The sequence below is a fragment of the Bubalus bubalis genome, chromosome 11 (assembly GCF_019923935.1).
Source record: "Bubalus bubalis isolate 160015118507 breed Murrah chromosome 11, NDDB_SH_1, whole genome shotgun sequence".
Taxonomy (NCBI): Eukaryota; Metazoa; Chordata; class Mammalia; order Artiodactyla; family Bovidae; genus Bubalus; species Bubalus bubalis.
This window is the reverse complement of record NC_059167.1, coordinates 40,715,217-40,733,835: the sequence shown is the minus strand read 5'-3', so window position 1 is coordinate 40,733,835 and position 18,619 is coordinate 40,715,217. Positions and strand designations below refer to the sequence as shown.

The window sequence follows — 18,619 nt, the reverse complement described above, 5'->3', positions numbered from 1 at the left end:
GGCTCCAAGCCCCTTACATACTTAACTGCCCACCCCAATCCACTCCACTCCAACCCTAGGGTAATTGGTCTTGTGGCTCATCACTACTGCTTTCTAAACTTCTACTCTGTATTTCACGGGTGCTCTGTATCCCTGCCTTGATGTTTCTGGGGAGGGACTATTCTGATGCTAGAATATAGCTGCTGTCTCTGTGGCTGTCCTGCAGGAATTGAAAATCAACTGTGCCTCAGGTCAGGGAGAGTGGAACACTACCTCCTGACCGGATGCCAGGGATCCTTGTCACTGCTCCCGCAGAGTCAGAAGCTGAGGGTGGGGCCAGGAAAACTGAGGGTGGGAAACAGGATTTCCTGCAGAAAGTCCGCTTGTGCCTCAAAATACCACAGCATTTAGTGTTCCGACTCTTTCCTCCTCCAGGTGTGGGGGTGTGAGCCTAGATCAGCAGCCCCCAGGCCAGCAGAGACACAGTTCTGATGGGAACTCGGCTTGCCTCCCTAGAGTACTGAGTATTGCTTTATCTGACTGAGGTTGACGTGGGTGCCAGACATGCTCAGGGCAACACTTTGGAAGTCAAGGGAGAGAATGACTTCATTTTTAGTTTGTAAGAGAGTAAGGTACCCACAGCAAGATTACATGAGCAGCCCTCAAGTACTTAGAAAATATGCTTTTAATGTGTAAACACACACACACAGATAACGTAATTGGATATGACAAAATTGAGATGGGGGCAAATTCTTTGACAGGCCTCCTAAGGAGAGGTGAGGCTGTTTGTCCTCTCCCGACCGCTCCCCATGGCTCTGGCTGGCCTGTGCTTATCAAGGAGAATGAGGACTATGGAAGGGAATCTATGCTGGATCTGGCCCTGGCTTTTAAAAGAAATGGCAGCCTCTGCCTTGACCTCCCGGAGTCCGGCCCCATTACCTAAGAAATCTGAGCACCTTGCTTGAGAAGCCTGGTGCAGAGGCCCTGGGACTTCACAGAAAGGGAAACGGCCCAGCCATGCCTGCCAAAGTCCCAGCCATGTGGCCGAAGCCTCTGGCCCCTCCAGGTGAAGCCAGTCACCAGCTGAATGCCATGAAGTGACACCGGTCAACTCAACACATGGCAGAAAAGTCAACCAATTCCTGGCCTATGTAAAACAGTCGTTGCTTTTAAGCTGGGGGATACTCTCTTACATAGCAGTAGATTCCTGGGTTCCCAGATAAGGACAAATTCTCCAGGGTCATCCGGGCTGTGTTCAGATCTCCACTCCCTTTCAAGATACTCTGCCCTGTTCTGTGTCTGTCCCTCCTCACCAGATTCCCTTTCACTGGCTGCAGGCCTTCTGGGGCCCTCAGACACACCGTCATCATGACACCAACCAGGGTTCACCAGACGAGTTTCACCTTTTCTCCTATGAGTCACAACTACTGTGTGTAAAGAGAGACCCTCAGAGTATTGGAGACCCAACTACTGTCCAGATAGGATACCCACTTATAGTAAGAAAGTAGTCATGAAAGTGTAGTTGCTCAGTCATGTCCCATTCTTTGAGACCCTATGGACTGTAGCCCACCAGGTTCCTCTGTCCATGGGATTTCCCAGGCAAGAATACTGGAGTGGATAGCCATTTCCTTCTCCAAGGGATCTTCCTGACCCAGGGATTGAACCTGGGTCTCTTGCATTGCAGGCAGATTCTTTATAGTTTGAACCACAAGGGAAGCTCCCTAGTTGCCATGGTTGCTATTTCAAATTTTTTTTCTTTTTTTAAGGAAGATGAACATGAAACATGAGGAAATATTTACAAAAGTAAATATTTACAATTTTTTTTCTTCCTAGTTTTTGAGTAGAAAGAAATATTCAAAGTCAGAAAGGTCATGAAAAATCTGGGTGCTTGAACCCTTTCCTATTTGTACCTGGTAATCACTATGTTGTTTTCTCTTACCCAAACATCAAGTCCTGAGGCCTGTGCTACATTTCAGGATATAAATCCAAATGTTCCCAATTATTATTCTCTGTTAGAGCCATTTCCCCCTCATTTTCTCTTTCCCTTCGCCTGCTAAAATTAGCTTCCCTAGCTGGAATCTGCAGCTCGCTCAGTATGTTGCTTTAACTCTGAGTCAGATGCCAAGAACACCTTTGCAGTCTGGTTCCCAGGGTGTCGGCACTGATGTGCGGTGCCAGGGCATCAGTGTGGTGTTCAGTGATGCGTGGTTCTTTCTATTCTAAGGGGCTACATTTGGCTGTTTATAGAGCAGCAAAGCACAGCCTAGGCTTTACCTGATGACAGAATGAATGTGGGGCAGATGCTTCTAGATTCTGATGGTCACACTCAGGGATCAGCTGAGTTTGCAGGCGGTTTACAGCACCAGTAATTTACTGGATCCTGAACCCCTGCATGGCCTTTTCACTCAATTTGGCCAAAAAGAGACCTCCTCTTAGCTGGCTAAAAGCAAGGAGGGTTCAGGAATTTGATGTGCCAAAGTTACCCTGTTCCATTTATCAAGGCATCTTTCTTTGCTGATCCTCTCATGTCAAGTTGTAGGATATTTGTGAAAAGCCCAAAAAGAAATCAAGTCTGAGAAAGAAATGAATGGTTTAGTTAGGACTTGTTGCTTCAAGTTATAGGAAAACTAGGGTGACCGTATGATTTATTATCCACACTTTGAGAGTGAAAGGAGGCACTGCTAATAATTAGTCCAGGACAACATGTATCAACTCCGACTGTCCTGGGCAAATGGGCCGCCTTCCTATCCTTAAAATACCTCAACTTGAGTTGTCTGGAGCAATGCAAGGTATTCACTGGCCACATAACGAGAACTGCAGAGGTTGGTGGACTTTGAAGTAGCCCAACCAGTTTCTTCTGATGTCTCCACTCTTCCTTCTGGATGGCAGCTTTATCTTGAAGCTGGTTCTTTGGTGGTCATAGGATGAGTTCCCGAAGCGACTGGGGCTCCAGGCTGTTGCTTTCACAACCAGCAACAGGGAGAGCACTTCTGGTCCTAGGCTTACAAGCGAGGATTTTGAGGTTCAGAAACTTGGGTCATGTGCCCACCACTTATAAATGATGTGGCCCAAGAAATGGAATTCCTTGATTGGTTTCCAGCAACAGAGGTCCACTGTTGGGGCTGTGAGTGGGTCACTTTTTCTTAGTACTGGGACTGTTTGGGGATGAGTGGGTTTTTTGCTTTTCATTAAGATTTGGGTGATTTGGGGTCTTCTTTGGTGGCCCATTGGTTAAGATCCGTGCTCCCAGTGCAGGGGGCCTGGTTTCGATCCCTGGCCAGGGAACTAGATCCTGCATGCCACAACTAAGCATTCTGCAAGCGGCAGTGAAGATCCTGTGTGCCCCAACTAAGACCCAGAGCAGTCAAACAATTTTTAAAAAATCTGGGTGATTTTAAGGAAAGAAAAGGGGATGCATACTGGAATATAGCAGTAAGCGTCAGTTGTGTTGGAAACAAACCTGAAATTTAATAAAGTGACATTTTAGGCTGTGGGTAGTTAAGAGGGAGACGTCCTAGATGTAAACCCAGATTTTAGCGCTTACTAGCCATGTGAACTTGGACAAGTCATTTAACTTAAATCTCATTTCCCCAATTCAGAAAACGAGATAATAATGGTACCTGACTTCTATGGTTGTTACAGGATTAAATGTGATAATATAACCAATGTGCTAGTGACATTGTCAGGCACATAGTAAGTGCTTAATAAAGATTAGCTTCTGCTGTAATGGTCATTTAAGTGACTCTTCAGAGGGATGTTCATGGGTATTTGTAAAGAAATGCTAATACATCAACAAAAGAGAAGTCCACTTACTTGGCTGAGAAAGAAATAATGAAGGTGAAAATAGGAGCTGGAGGAAGCACCAGAGTGAGGACAGCATACGGGAGAGGGAAAGCATGGCCCCAAATAAGAAGAGGAATAAAATTGGGTTTCAGAGACTCTTCAGTGGTTCCCATCCAAGGTCAATCTGTCATCCTTAAACATTATAACAGACTCTTATAAAAGCCTTTTCCAATGCTTCATGGTGAAGAAATTCTCCCTTATATTCAAGATAAATCCCTCTGGTTGTCACATAAGCCCATTTTATGTCTTCACACAGGATAAAACATGGGTAAAGGTTTAACAGACATGGAAGGCTAAGATGGAGCTTTAGAGATGCTATAGAGAAAAGTGACAAGGCTTAGTGACATCCATTTTTTAGTGACAGGGAGAAAGGGTAGTGTCAGATGCATGCCTGTGATAACAGGCATGAAAGACGAGGGAGACAATGGTATCTGTGACGACGAGTGAGCAGGGTGAGGTTGGTCTGCTAGATAAGGAGTTGGATTTATAAACATATGGTTGTGGTATTACCAGGGCTTTGATAAGTAAAATCAAAATGGTGCCAGAATAGTAAAAAAGACATTTTATTTTTCTCTCTGTACCTTGCTAGATAAATAGGTGGTTAAAAAAGAGAGGAGAAGGAAAATATCAACAATAAGAACTTTTATCAATCTGTACACATCCTGGCAAGGCTTATAAATTAGAAAATCATCAAACGTGGGTATTATCAAGTCCTACTTTTTGGTGTGGGAGGATGGAGTGGGTTGGTGGCTTTTCTTTGCTTCTTGGGGACTTCAGTAACAAAAGTGGTACTTTTTTGCACCTGTCAATGACAATCAAGTGAAACTTCTGCCTTATAAATTCAGTTTCCGGTCATTTTAGGTTTTGTTTCTCTATGGACTTTCTGGGATATGAGTCATTTGTATTTAAGAAGAAGTTATATTTTCTTATGAATGGTTTCAATGAAAGCCCAACCTAAGTTATCCAAATTTTGGCTATTAATGTAATTGCATTAAATGTAATTTCTCCAAAAATTAAGTAAATTTTCAGTATAAAAATTATCTGAGGTTTTATAAGTTCTTAATTTAGTTTGCTATTTACATAGCATCTGGTCATCATTTTCCATCAAAAATAATAAAGAATAAGGACCTTCCCCCAAAATTTGTACTTTGACTTGGAAGTAGAACCATATAGCCATATAATTGTAGACAATTTAAATCCCAGAGAGAATTTTGTCCCATGAAGAGGAAAGAATATAAAAAGAATTTGTATTGTTTCTTCTGTTATGCTCTCCCAGCATGCTTTGTTTGTGCCACAAACTAGGAAGTTTTCTTATATACCTATTTTCATCTCCAATTTCAAACTGAGGGCAAACCATGTGCTCTTTTACAAACAGTAGTTGCTCAAAAAATGATTGCAAATGAAGGACGAATGATTCTGTCATACTTGAGAAAATCAATTCAGAGTCATGCAATTTTTAATGAGATGCATTGAAATATTTTATGTATTGTACAAACTTATGGACACAGTAAAGTTGCATTTTATATCTTAAAATAAGTCTGGTCCTAATTTATTAATATGTTTAAGAATTTAATTCTTAACCACTTGACCTACTACTGTCCAATGGTCTCAATTATTTAACAACTTAAACTGACACTTAATAAGTATGTAAATGGAAAGCATCCTAACGTGGTGCAGGTATCTTCCTAAGTGCCAATTATATGCCTCAACATTCCCTTCAATTTGGATGTGTTCGTAAGAATCTAATTATACTGGTTTATAGCTGATGGAATTACAGAAGAAGATTTCTCTCCTACATACTTATTAGACCTCAATAAGTGTTCCTTTGCAATCTGTTGCTATTCAATTACCAAGTAATAACTGTCTTAATGAATCTAATTGAAATGCTTATTTCAGACTCCTATCACACACAAAGAAGGAGGCTTCATGGAGTGCTTACCCTGGATGGGGCCTGACTTGTTTATTCAGAAAGAAGGGACTTCCTTGGGAAGAGGTTCACAAGGCAAAAGCTTTAGTAGAGTTTCAAGGGCATTCACTTCTCCATCGTTCACTATCATAAAACTTAAAGCCCTCCTTTAAACCTTGCTACTCAAGCCCATGCCTACATGAACATTCACAAAATTTTCAGCTTGCATTTTCACTTCTGAAGTGTTGGTTTAGCTTTTTTCAATGAAATCAGAATAATAATAAAAATGTAAATGCTGCTGCTGCTACTGCTGCTAAGTCACTTCAGTCATGTCTGACTCTGTGCGACCCCATAGACGGCAGTCCACCAGGCACCACTGTCCCTGGGATTCTCCAGGCAAGGACACTGGAATGGGTTGCCATTTCCTTCTCCAATGCATGAAAGTGAAAAGTGAAAGTGAAGTCTCTCAGTCGTGTCCGACTCTTAGTGACCCCATGGACCACAGCCCACCAGGCTCCTCCGTCCATGGGATTTTTCCAGGCAAGAGTACTGGAGTGGGGTGTCAGTGCCTTCTCCGAAAAATGTAAATACCAATAGCTAATACCCTATGTATAGGGTACTCCTAGTGCCAGGGCTGCCTAAACACTTAACATATAGGAACTCATTTAATCTCCACAAACTCCCTAAGAGGTATATACATTGTTATTGTGCCCATTTAACAAATGAGGAAATCCAGGACGGTTTATTTTTTGCAGAAGGGCAAATTTGTACAGCTTGTTGTACAGTTGCTAAGTTATGCCCTACTCTTTGCAACCCCATGGACTGCAGTATGCCGGGCTTCCCTGCCCTTCACTATCTCCTGGAGTTTGCTCAGATTCATGTTCATTGGGTCAGTGATGCTATCTAACCATCTCATCCTCTGTTGTCCCCTTTTCCTCTTGCCTTCAGTCTTTCCCAGCATAGGCTAATAAATGCCAGTGATCATGAAACAACCCCAGGTCAACTGGCTCCACTGCACAAACTCACAAAAGCAAAACTTGAAATAAATGTTAGAGCTTAGTTGATGTAACCTCTTGTTACTCAGGAAATTGAGGGTTCAGGCTCATGAGGCAAAGAGTCTATATCCTGACCTCCATCCCTTGCACTCCAACCTAAACTATGTTGTGTTGTTTAAAAACAACAAAGTAGTTGCAAAACAAAAATAACAACAAAACCCCTTGGGTTAAATATTCTCCTTCCATCTTGCTGTAATTTTTGTTTGGATTAGCAACTGGGTTTTAAAACATTTATCTCAGGGTGATGATAGAATTTGTTTGAAAGAATGTAAGAGCACAGCCCAAAACATACCATGGTGTTTATTTTCCTTAAAGAAGAAACTTATATTTATTGATCCAAAGAGGAATGGGAGGTTGATTCAGGGAATTGCACATCACTGATAATTCACAGTTCCTATGCAAGTCTGTGAGTCTTCCCCATTGAAACCACCCTTGTAGAACTGGCTTGGCCACAGAGCTGCTGACACATGGGTGCTATGCCCAGAGACTCACTCAAGGTCAAGTTAATCTCAGCAGGATGTGGTCCTTCTCAGGACCTGTCCTCATAATCACAGTGATGGGCAGCTGTCCCACAACAGGGTCCAGCTCTGGGACACACACTGCATGGATTTTCTTCTCCAAAAACGACAGTGTGTTCAGGACTCATCACAGTGATCGCCAGGATTTCTGTTGGGACAACATTTCTATAGAATTCACAAAGATTTTAGATACACACACAAAAACTGTTCGGTAAGAATAAGAGCAACACTTTATATACATTATCTAGGTTTGCTGAAGCAGCGTCTTATATGCAGTTTTTGTCCTTCATCCGTGGTCCCTCTCAGTGGTGACTGGCATCATTGCTACAGTTATGAACAGCCAGAAGCAGAACTTCTCAGGCCTGTTCCTGACCCACCTTGTCATCTATGCAGTGCTCTTCTATTTTAGTCTGTGATGTTTTCCTCCAGATATCCATGCTTGTCCATTCTGATTCCAGGGGCTTGTTTTAATCAGGAAGTGTGTAGGGAACAAGTGTCCTCATATTTACACAGTGAACATAGCACCAAAATTACAAAGACTTATATAGCAACAACTTCTTTTCTAGGGAAAGAAAATAGCACAATAAGAGTAAGATATTTACCCTTTTGAGGGAGCCCTGAGTTCCTCGAGCCAGCCAATGGAATCACTTTTGATTTCCATTAATGTGCCAAGCATAGTCTAGGTTCCCTGGCTCAAGGTCTTACAACCTATAGATTTTGGAAAGCTCACAGGACTGCCCTTACAATGATGTCCATGGGAAATTCACAGTGGGCAACAGAGAACACAATGGAGAAATGAGAGTTTAACTGAATCCTGTCTTTCTGAACAGAAAAAGCTCACAACAGGGCTTCATATAGACCTTTAGTAGACAGGGACCAATTCTGTGCAGAGAGAGTGGTTTATGAAACAAAATTAAAGAATTGCCAAGAAGTTTAGTACAAAACTGATTTTTTTTTTCAAAACTGATTTTTCAGGCAAATGACTGCTTTATATATAGAAGCATATGAATTTGAAATTTTTCATTTGAAATTTTAAAATATTTCAAATGTGAAATTGTGTAGGTGTGTACTATAGTAACAAGCAGTAAATTTAGGAGAGTATGTGGAAAACAATTTTTTTTCCACAAGGGAATAGATTGTATAGTATTTACAGAACATGCACTACAATCTGTATTCTTATTGTTTTTTTCGAGATTGCAGGCTGTTTGGTTTTGAATTCTTACAAAGATTATTTATTTATTAAACGTGACAATTTCTACTTTGTTGTTGCATTAGGGTACATGGTGTCAACCATCTTTGGACTGTTCACACTATTTTGTGAGTTACCAGAGGACCCCAATCTTAATGCAATCTAGGGAGTGATTGATCAGTTTTGCATATGCTGTTTCTGGGCTGCTTCTTTATACGTGGTCCCCAAGCAGCTTGCCCTGGAGAACTTCAATGTGTCTTCTCCCATTGTCTCTCTGGGTCTCTCCCTTCCTCTCTGTGTCTCTCTGTAACACCCTCTGTATCTTTCTCTTCTTTTGCTTCTTCTTGGCTCTTTAATTTCCTTCATAAAAATGTCAGAATTAATTTGAGAGACTCCCTACTTTTGGTCCAAAGAGCTGGCAGGGATAGAATTGAATGATCTAAAGTCTGGATTTGAAGATCCTGATGCAAACAGAAAGGAAATCCCAGGCTACTAGGAGAGACACAGAGTGTAAAGGGAGCCTGGGCTGAAGGAAGCGACTTTCTCTCACTCATCCAGCACATACTTACTGAGTATCATGTCTATTCCAAGGAAAAAGCCATGAATGAAAGGAAGTCTTGCCTCTGTGGAGCATACATTCTGGCTGGATAAGACAAGTATATAAAGCACCAACAATTAACAGAATATATGATGGTGAAGAGTATTATGAAGGGGATGAAAAATACCATTAGGGCTTGGGAGGAAGGGGTTATTTCAAGTAGGTGAGGCTGCTTGTGAGCTTCCCAGGTGTTACTAGTGGTAAAGAATCTGCCCACCAATTCAGGAGATGTAAGAGAGGCAGGTTTAATCCCTAGGTTGAGAAGATTCCCTAGAGTAGGAAATGACACCCCATTCTAATATTTTTGCCTAGAAAATTCCATGGACAGAGAAGCCTGGTGGGCTACAGTCAATGGGGCCACAAAGAGTTGGACATGACTGAGTGAGCACAAGGCTTCACGTAAGAAGGTAAGACTTGAATTGAGAACTTACAGGCTGTGCAGCTTTAGATAAATTACTTAACCTTCCTGAATCTCTCAAGGATAAAATTAAAGTATTCAACTCTTAGTTTATTGTAAGGACAGAGGAGAAGAAATATATATATATATATATATGGTTCAATAGATAGTAGCTGTTATTGTCATTGACAAAATCTGCATCAATTAGGGCCCTAGAAAGAAATTAACAATACACTCAAATTAGGATTATTGGAGTTGAGTTTAATAGAAGAAGAATTCATAAAATTCTTTTGTAGGGAAATGAGTGTAATATCTGGCATCTAATAATAACAGATAGCTTTTCTCATCTCTTGACCCAAGAGAGAGAACAGAGTGCAATTACTGGCACTTGGAGGCAGAGAGAGACACGTGGGGCAGGCAACCAGGCTAAGCGCAAACCTTCAGTTTCCTGGCTTTGAGACATTTGAGGGTGTATTATGCCCTTGTGGCTCAGCTGGTAAAGAATTTGCCTTCAGTGCAGGAGACTTGGGTTTGATCCCTGGGTTGGGAAGATCCCCTGGAGAAGGGAAAGGCTACTCACTCCAGTATTCTGGCCTAGAGAATTCCAGGGACTGTATAATCCATGGGATTGCAAGAAGTTGGATGTGACTGAACAACTTTCACTTCACTATGTGCAGGGCTGGGTTACTGCACTGTCCTGGATTTCAAAGATGCACTGGATATGGAGCCTGCCATCAACAGACTTCCAGTCAAAAATGGGAAATGACCCATACACATGCAGTTTGGTTGCAGCATAGAAAGCAAGAAGGGCCATAAAGGAGGTTCAGAGAATGACTAAAGGGTCCTCGGGTCAGATTACTTCCAGCCAATGCTGCTGCTGCTGCTAAGTCGCTTCAGTCGTGTCCGACTCTAGCCAATAGATCAGGGGAAATTCCACGGAGGAGGTGGCTATGTCTGCCCTGGACCTTAAAGGAGGCCCAACTTTCACACATGCACTGATGCTATGCTGGGAAAACCCTGTGTGTGCAGAAACTAGCAAGTTTAGCTCAGCTGGAGCCTCTGGCACGTGAAAGGGATATAGATTTTGTCATGCCTTTGAATCTGTCCTCCTGATGTTCTTTCTTCTTTCAAGCTGTGCTTCCCCTTCCCTCTCTCACTTACTTTCTCATTTTGCTCTTGTCCTCCTTTATAAGAGAAGAATTTGGGTGGAAGGGCAAATGAGAGTGAAGAGGGGTTTTATGAGGTAACCAAAAGGGATGCTCAGCCTGGAGTTCCCAGCCTCTAACAGCCTATTCCAGAGATTACATGACAGGGTGGGAACTGATGGGGAAGAACAGCATTGAAACATGTATATTACCACAAGTAAAATAGATGGACCAGTGAGAATTCAAAGCATTAAGCAGGGCACCCAAAGCTGATGCTCTGGGACAACCTAGAGAGACAGGGTGGGGAGGAGTTGGGAGCGGGATTCAGGATTAGGGGATACATGTATTCCTATGGCTGATTCATATCGATGTATGGTGAAAACCACTACAATATTGTAAAGTAATTATAGTCCAATTAAATTAATTCATTTTAAATAAAAGAAACAAAATAACCCCAGAGCAAAGGCTGTTTACTTTATCCCTTAAACCCCTTTCTCCTGCTTCTCTCCTCATCTTCCAAGAACCAAAAACAGAAAACATGGGAAACAGAAGGGAGACAGATTTTAGAGAATGTTAGCATGGCCTTTGTCCTGAAGTCTGCCACCTCCAGTTTCTGTGATAACCTGTTGCATTTCACATCCTCACCATATGCACCCCCAGCCTTGTACTTGACTCAGGTACTTCTCCTAGGCTGCGGGGCAGCGCTACTTTCCAATGTGCTGCACAGTTCCTCAGACTAGAGGCTCTTCTGCACAGGACTGCACTGCTTAGGGAAACATGGATAAACTGTTCTGGACCTTTATGTGTTGGTTTTCTGTTTCTTCATTCACCATGGAAGCCCACTTAAAGTGGAAAATTTAAGCTCAGAGCATCCCCACTGGTTTCTTTGGGTGCTTTCATACTGCTCAGCGGTGGACACTCACTAAACGTCCATTGAACGGATGAATGTTTGCAAAAAGGTACCTGGGTTGGAAAGCTATCATAATTATCACACTGTGTGCACTCTAATTGCCATTTAAAATTTTATTCCTGGCCCCAAGTAAGCCTTGAATCCACTGACAGGGAGCTGGGGAGAGAGGACAATACTTTGTTCATATTTGAATCTCTGGCAACTGGAAGACTATATATGGTCCATAATGATGTTCAATGAATGCTTGTTTGACTAAATGAATAACTAAATTACTGAATGAACAATACTGGCTCCTAGGACTTCCCTGAGAGTCCAGTGGTTAAGACTCAGCGCTTGCTCTGTAGGCGCCACAGTGAAGTTCCCCAGGGCCGAAAGGTGTGGCCAAAAAGGAAAAGAGACGGAAAAAAGAATGTCTAAACAATACTGGCATGTAAGCATGACTTAGGGAAATGATTGGAGAAAATGAAGACCCATCATTGAAGACATATGGGAAAGGGCTTGTATACAACAATAAGAAAGTTGGGCTTTATTACTTATTCTTTTTGTTAAGGTAATGACTGAAGCTTTTTGAGCAATCAGGGAGTAATTTAGTGATCAAAGTTGTTTTAGAAAGATCATACTAATGGTCACATAGAAGACCTGTGCAAAGTCTGATATATAACTAAGCTTTTGTTGCTTTCAAAAAGTGAGTCCCACTCTTGGGAGTCTATGCCTTGAAATGAGCTAGAATAGCCTCTTTGAGAGAGAGACAGGGAGAGAGAGAGATCCTGTTACAACAGAGGTCCACTCATCCCAGACATCCCGGCTGAGGTCCAAGGCATGTGAGGCCATCAGAGACCAGCCAGCATCACAACCAGCTCCACCAGCTGATGGACTCAGATGCGTGAGAAAGCCCAGCCAACATCGTGTGGAGCAGAGGCAAGTCCTGATTGAGTCCTCCCCGAACTGCCAACCTCTACAGTGGTGGAACATAATCAATGCTGTCAGCCATTAAATGTGAGATGTTGTGGCAGACAGAATTTTGAAGACAGTCTGCCCAAGATTTTCACTCTCTTCTTATTCAATCACATATAGTATATAGGTGCTGTTGTGAAGGGATTTTGCAAATATAAAGAAAGCCCCAAGCCAGGAACTTCCTTGGTGGTCCATTGGTTAGGAATTTGCCTGCCCATGTAGGGGACACGAGTTCGATCCCTGGTCTGGAAGGATACCCCGTGCCGAGGAGCAGCTAAGCCCATGTGCCACAACGAATGAAGCCTGCATACCTGGAGCTGTGCTTCACAAGAGAAGTCACTATAACGAGAAGCCCACTCACAGCAACAAAGGGTAGGCCCTGCTCACTACAACTAGAGAAAGCCTGCACACAGCAGTGAAGATCCAGCGCGTCCAAAAGCACTAAGTAAATAATATGTAAATTAGAAAAAGAGAGATTGTATCTTAAAAATTAAAAAGCCCCAAGTCAGTTGACCCTGTGGTAGGAACCTGATGCGATCATTTGAAGTGCTCAAGTGAGCACTTTAAATGCAGTGAGTTTTCTCTGGTTTTTCTTAAAGATAGAGGAGGCCACATAACAAGGAATGTCTGTGGCTCCAGCTGACAGCCGACATGGGAGCTGGGACCCCTGTTGTACAACCAAAACTGAATTCTGCCAACAGCCTGAAAAAGTAGGAAGTAGGTTCTTTCCCGGAGCCTCCAGGTAAGAGCTTAACTCCGCGGAGACCTTACTTACAGCCTGTAAGACTCTGAGCAGAGAACCAGTCCGGCGTGCCCGCAACACTAACCTAGAGCATCACATGCTGATAAGCTTCTGCGTGTATGCTCAGTCACTCAGTCATGTCTGACTCTTTGCAATTCTGTGGATTGCAACCTGCCATGCTCCTCTGACCATGGGTTTTTCAGACGAGAATACTGGAACAGGTTGCCATTTCCTCCTCCAGGACACCTTCCCAACCCAGGGGTTGAACCCACATCTCCTATGTCTCCTGATTGGCAGGCAAATTCTTTTACCACTGAGCCACCTGGGGAGCCCTAATAATCATCTTATTTGTGCTAATTTGCTATGCAGCAATAGAAGATTAATAGAAGTTTATTTTAGATGACGAATACACATACTAACATTTTCATGACACACAAGAAACACATACCATAGTGCAGGGAATTTTAATTCTGGCTGAACATCAGAATCTTGTGGAGCACACTCCAAATATATCCATGCCTGGGCCCACCTCAGAGATGCTGAAACTTAATTGATTTAATTGTTCTGGGATGTGGCCCAGGTATTGGTATTTTTGAAAACTCCCCAGGTGATTCTAATATGCAGCCAAAATTGAAAGCCACTAATATAAAACAAATTATGTACGGGCAAAGAGATGGATGAGAGAGATATCCATCCCATCACCCCTCCGTTGTGAGACAGTTGCCTCAAGCATGTTGGTGACTCTGTCAGGTAGGGTGTTTCAACTGGAAGAAACAACATCCCATCAGCAATGGGGCAACAAGAACATTAGTCTCTCCTTGAATGGGAAATCCAGATATGAGGGGTTTCATAGCTGGTGAGTTCAGTGGCTCTGCATAACTGTCTTTGCTCTGCCATCTTTAGCACGTGGGCTTTTCTCCCAGTTACTTCATGGTACTAAGGTGGTGGTTCCTGATTTGTACACCACGTATCACTTGCCACATACAAAGGAAGTGAATTCTCCTCATGTATTCCCTTCTAGCAGGGAAAGAAAACTTCCCCAAAGCCCTCCCAGACTTTTGCTCAATTCTGTTGGCAAGAATTGGGTTACATTTCCAGGTACTCACTGTCTGAGAGACTGGAAAAGAAGTACCCAGCATGTTCAGCCTCTGTAGTGGGAAGTGGACTCTCCTAGCAAAATCTCAGTAGGGGAAGGTGTGTAGAAGGTTACTGGGTAGATGACCAAACACCTTGATTCTTTCATGCACCTCCTTATGCTCATCTAAAGATACATATTCATGTATCTCTATATATAGCTCCTTATGCTCATCTAAAGATACATATTCATGTATCTGTATATACAGGTGCATGCATAAATAGAATTACATCATAGATGGTCTTTACTGTGGTCATTCTTCCTCTCACATTCTACTATTGTTATTATAATAGTTTTAACTATTTTATTTCAGCCTAACATCAAATGTTGACACCTGATGTTTATCCTTTAGTAATTCCTTCAGTGCCTAATATAAATCATCAAAGAATGCATATACTTATGTGTGGGAAGGGGGTTGTCATTCTTTATACATCAAAAGAGGATAGTATTATGGCAACTCTGTAAGGTATATACAGAGATTTTTTTTAATTCATCTCTAAATATTGCCTGTTACTGTCCAAATTTTCTCAGTTTTCCCTCCATTCTCTCCTTCAACTTCTATCAAAGAGTCCAGTTAAAACAGTACAGGGACTTCCCTGACCGTCCAGTGGTTAAGATTCCATGCTTCCAAAACAAGGAGTGACCATTAGATCCCTGATCAGGGAACTAAGATCCCACACACTCTGTGGCGTGGTCAAATAAATAAGAAAAATAATTGTTGCCTACTTAAAAAAAACATGAGTATAGATCTTTTAGCCTTTCATGCTTTTTGTCTGGGATGTCAGGGCAACATAGTTCTGAAGTAAAGTATTTTCTAACTAATCCTCTATCTTTCAACTAGTTGCTTGTGCTTAGAAAAGTTGTCTGGATCTCCTGATACTCTCATTTAGCTGTTAAGGTCCTTCAGTCTCTTTCTACTTTCCCAATGAAAGCCAGTAATTAATTTTGTCCCTTCTAAGCTGCTGGAAGATCCATTTTCTCCTAGGGGATGATGTTTTGAATTTCCAAAGATGCCATGTTTCCTCATGACGTTTGCTACCCGAATGGTAGAAGTCCCCTGTTGCAGGCTAGAGAGAAATCCATTCTTTCCAGATTCCCTTCCTTCTTTTCCCATGTCTATTCCAACATGAAAGGGAGTTTCTTCACAAAGCTCTAAAATACAACCATTTTGCTGAGGAGTTTTGTCCTGTTTTGTTATGTGACTGTCTGTTTTTAGGAGCGATGGCCTCTTCTGTTATCTTTTGATCAGATGTGAACAAAACCAAACAGTTGTCAAACAAATTTATATATATTTAATAAACCTGGATCCATTCTGTATTTTTTCTAAACAATTCCCTAAATATAATGATGTCTGAGTAAAGGAGAGAAGAAAAAAAGCAAAACATCTGATCCCTGGAAAAGGCATAAAACCATTTAAAAAAGATTGCAACAGAATTGACTCCTAGACACCTTCAGTTTCTTGCACTGGACAATAACTTTGTCAGACTAGCACCTGATCAGATTCTAATAAAGGCCCAGAGCAGCCAGGATCTCAAAAAGTTTTAACCAATTTATTTTTAGTAAGCCCAGGCCACCCATTTTAGGTACTAGAGATTTAGAAATTAAAATGATTTATTTGAGGTGATTTTATATGTAAAGATGAGAGAAGTATTCTTCCTCTACAGATATTTCTTCATTCCCTGGCAGTAGGTGACCAATCTAAAACTAAAAGACACAAGTCCAGTTATGTGATTAATTTAAATTTTTTCAACAATGGGGGTAATTTTCTCTTCAGTGGTTTCTGTCCCCCTTGTGCATTTGCCAAAGAATGCTCAAACTACTGCACAACTGCACTCATCTCACACGCTAGAAAAGAAATGTTTAAATTCTCCAAGCCAGGCTTCAGCAATACATGAACCATCAACTTCCAGATGTTCAAGCTGGTTTTAGAAAAGGCAGAGGAACCAGAGATCAAATTGCCAACATCTGCTGGATCATGGAAAAAGCAAGAGAGTTCCAGAAAAACATCTATTTCTGCTTTATTGACTATGCCAAAGCCTTTGATTGTGTGGATCACAATAAACTGTGGAAAATTCTTCAAGAGATGGGAATACCAGACCACCTGACCTGCCTCTTGAGAAACCTATATTCAGGTCAGGAAGCAACAGTTAGAACTGGACATGGGACAACAGACTGGTTCCAAATAGGAAAAGGAGTATGTCAAGTATATTGTCACCCTGCTTATTTAACTTATATGCAGAGTACATCATGAGACATACCTGGCTGGAGGAAGCATAAGCTGGAATCAAGATTGCTGGGAAAAATAGCAATAACCTCAGATATGCAGATGACACCACCCTTATGGCAGACAGCGAAGAAGAACTAAAGAGCCTCTTGATAAAAGTGAAAGAGGAGAGTGAAAAAGTTGGCTTAAAGCTCAACATTCAGAAAACGAAGATCATGGCATCCGGTCCCATCACTTTATGGCAAATAGATGGGAAAACAGTGGAAACAGTGGCTGATTTTATTTTTCTGGGCTCCAAAATCACTGCAAATGGTGATTGCAGTCATGAAATTAAAAGACACTTACTCCTTGGAAGGAAAGTTATGACCAACCTAGACAGTATATTAAAAAGCAGTGACATTACTTTGTCAACAAATGTCCATCTAGTCAAGGCTATGGTTTTCCAATGGTCATGTATGGATGTGAGAGTTGGACTGTGAAGAAAGCTGAGCACTGAAGAATTGATGCTTTTGAACTGTGGTGTTGGAGAAGACTCTTGAGAGTCCCTTGGACTGCAAGGAGATCCAACCAGTCCATTTTAAAGGAGATCAGTCCTGGGTGTTCATTGGAAGGACTGATGTTGAAACTCCAATACTTTGTCCACCTGATGCAAAGGGCTGACTCATTGGAAAAGACCCTGATGCTGGGAGGGATTGAGGGCAGGGGGAGAAGGGGACGATAGAGGATGAGATGGTTGGATGGCATCACTGACTCAAAGGACATGGGTTTGGGTGGACTCCGGGAGTTGGTGATGGACAGGGAGCCCTGGTATGCTGCAGTTCATGGGGTCGCAAAGAGCTGGACACGACTGAGCTGAACTGTGCATTTTAGGCTTATTTTCAGAGAATAAGAACTTCACACTGAATTGGCTTGGTTGCTGACACACTCGATATAAGTTAGACCATCAGAAATACCAATGAAAAAATATGATACATACAGCTTAAATGCCGATATAGAGGTTGAATTCTATTTTAGCTGGCTACATTGGTTAAAATTACCCCCAAAGTTTTTTTAATCCCTTTAAGGTGGTCCATACTTTAATAGAGAGGAGAGGCAAAATCAGTTTCTTCAAAGGGAGAACCTGTTAAGTTGAGAAAATTCACTTTAAAAAAGGGAGGGGTTCGGTGGGAGGGGTGAGGGGGGAATCACAGGGAATTTTGGAAGGGGTGTAGCTTTCCTGACAGCCCTAATTGGCATGCTGTCTCAGAGGAGAGGGTTTTGCTCTACTAATTATTTTGTATTTTCACAGGTTGTCATCACGGTAACAATCTGATTGTCCTCAGAGCTACCTGTCCTCTGTTCATGCGCGTCCTAGCTTTCTGTTGTTCTGGAATCCAGGGAGGAGAAGACAAAGGCGAAAATGGGCCTTTCCAGGTTTCTGTGTTCATGCCCTTGGAGAAGACGGAGGCTGCGGAAGCTTCTCCTTTCTGAGGTGCTGTTCTGGACTCTCAGCATCTGTTCCTGCCCCGGCTCAGCCACTGCCTGGGCCTCTCTGCCTGGGCCCCAGGTGTTCCCTTGGAAGCCTCTGTTCTGCCTTTTGGGATTTTCAGTTTTCATATTCCATCACGTCAGTCTTAGGATCTCCAGCTAAAATCGAAATACACTGTTTAGACACCTTAGAAACCAAAGCATACCGAGGTCGACCATCATGATGACGTCTCCCTCTCAGCTAAATCAAAGCTTCATGGAGTTTGTTTCCAGCAGTGGACAGAAGTCACCTTTTCTTGAGACCAGATAACTAATCAAAATCAGGGGCTGTCTCCCGGATTTTTTTTTTTCCTTTTTAAAGTGAACTCGTGTGTGTGCATGTGTGCCCAGTCACTCATTCATGTCAATCTTTGCAACCCTATGGACTGTAGCCTGCCAGGCTCCTCTGTCCATGGAATTTTCCCAGGCAAGAATACTGGAGTGGGTTGCCATTTCCTTCTCTAGGGTATCTTCCCCTCCAAGGGATCTAAACTGCATCTCCCACATTGGCTGGCAGG

At 42.3% G+C, this 18,619-nt stretch overlaps 1 long non-coding RNA gene across 1 annotated transcript; it reads left to right on the top strand.

Moving 5' to 3' along the window:
- Positions 1 to 13,957: 13,957 nt before the first annotated feature.
- LOC123328037 lies at positions 13,958 to 18,222 on the top strand. The gene is made up of 2 exons (XR_006542762.2): positions 13,958 to 14,092; positions 17,884 to 18,222. It is a non-coding gene; the product is annotated as an uncharacterized LOC123328037 (long non-coding RNA).
- The last annotated feature ends 397 nt before the right edge of the window (positions 18,223 to 18,619 follow it).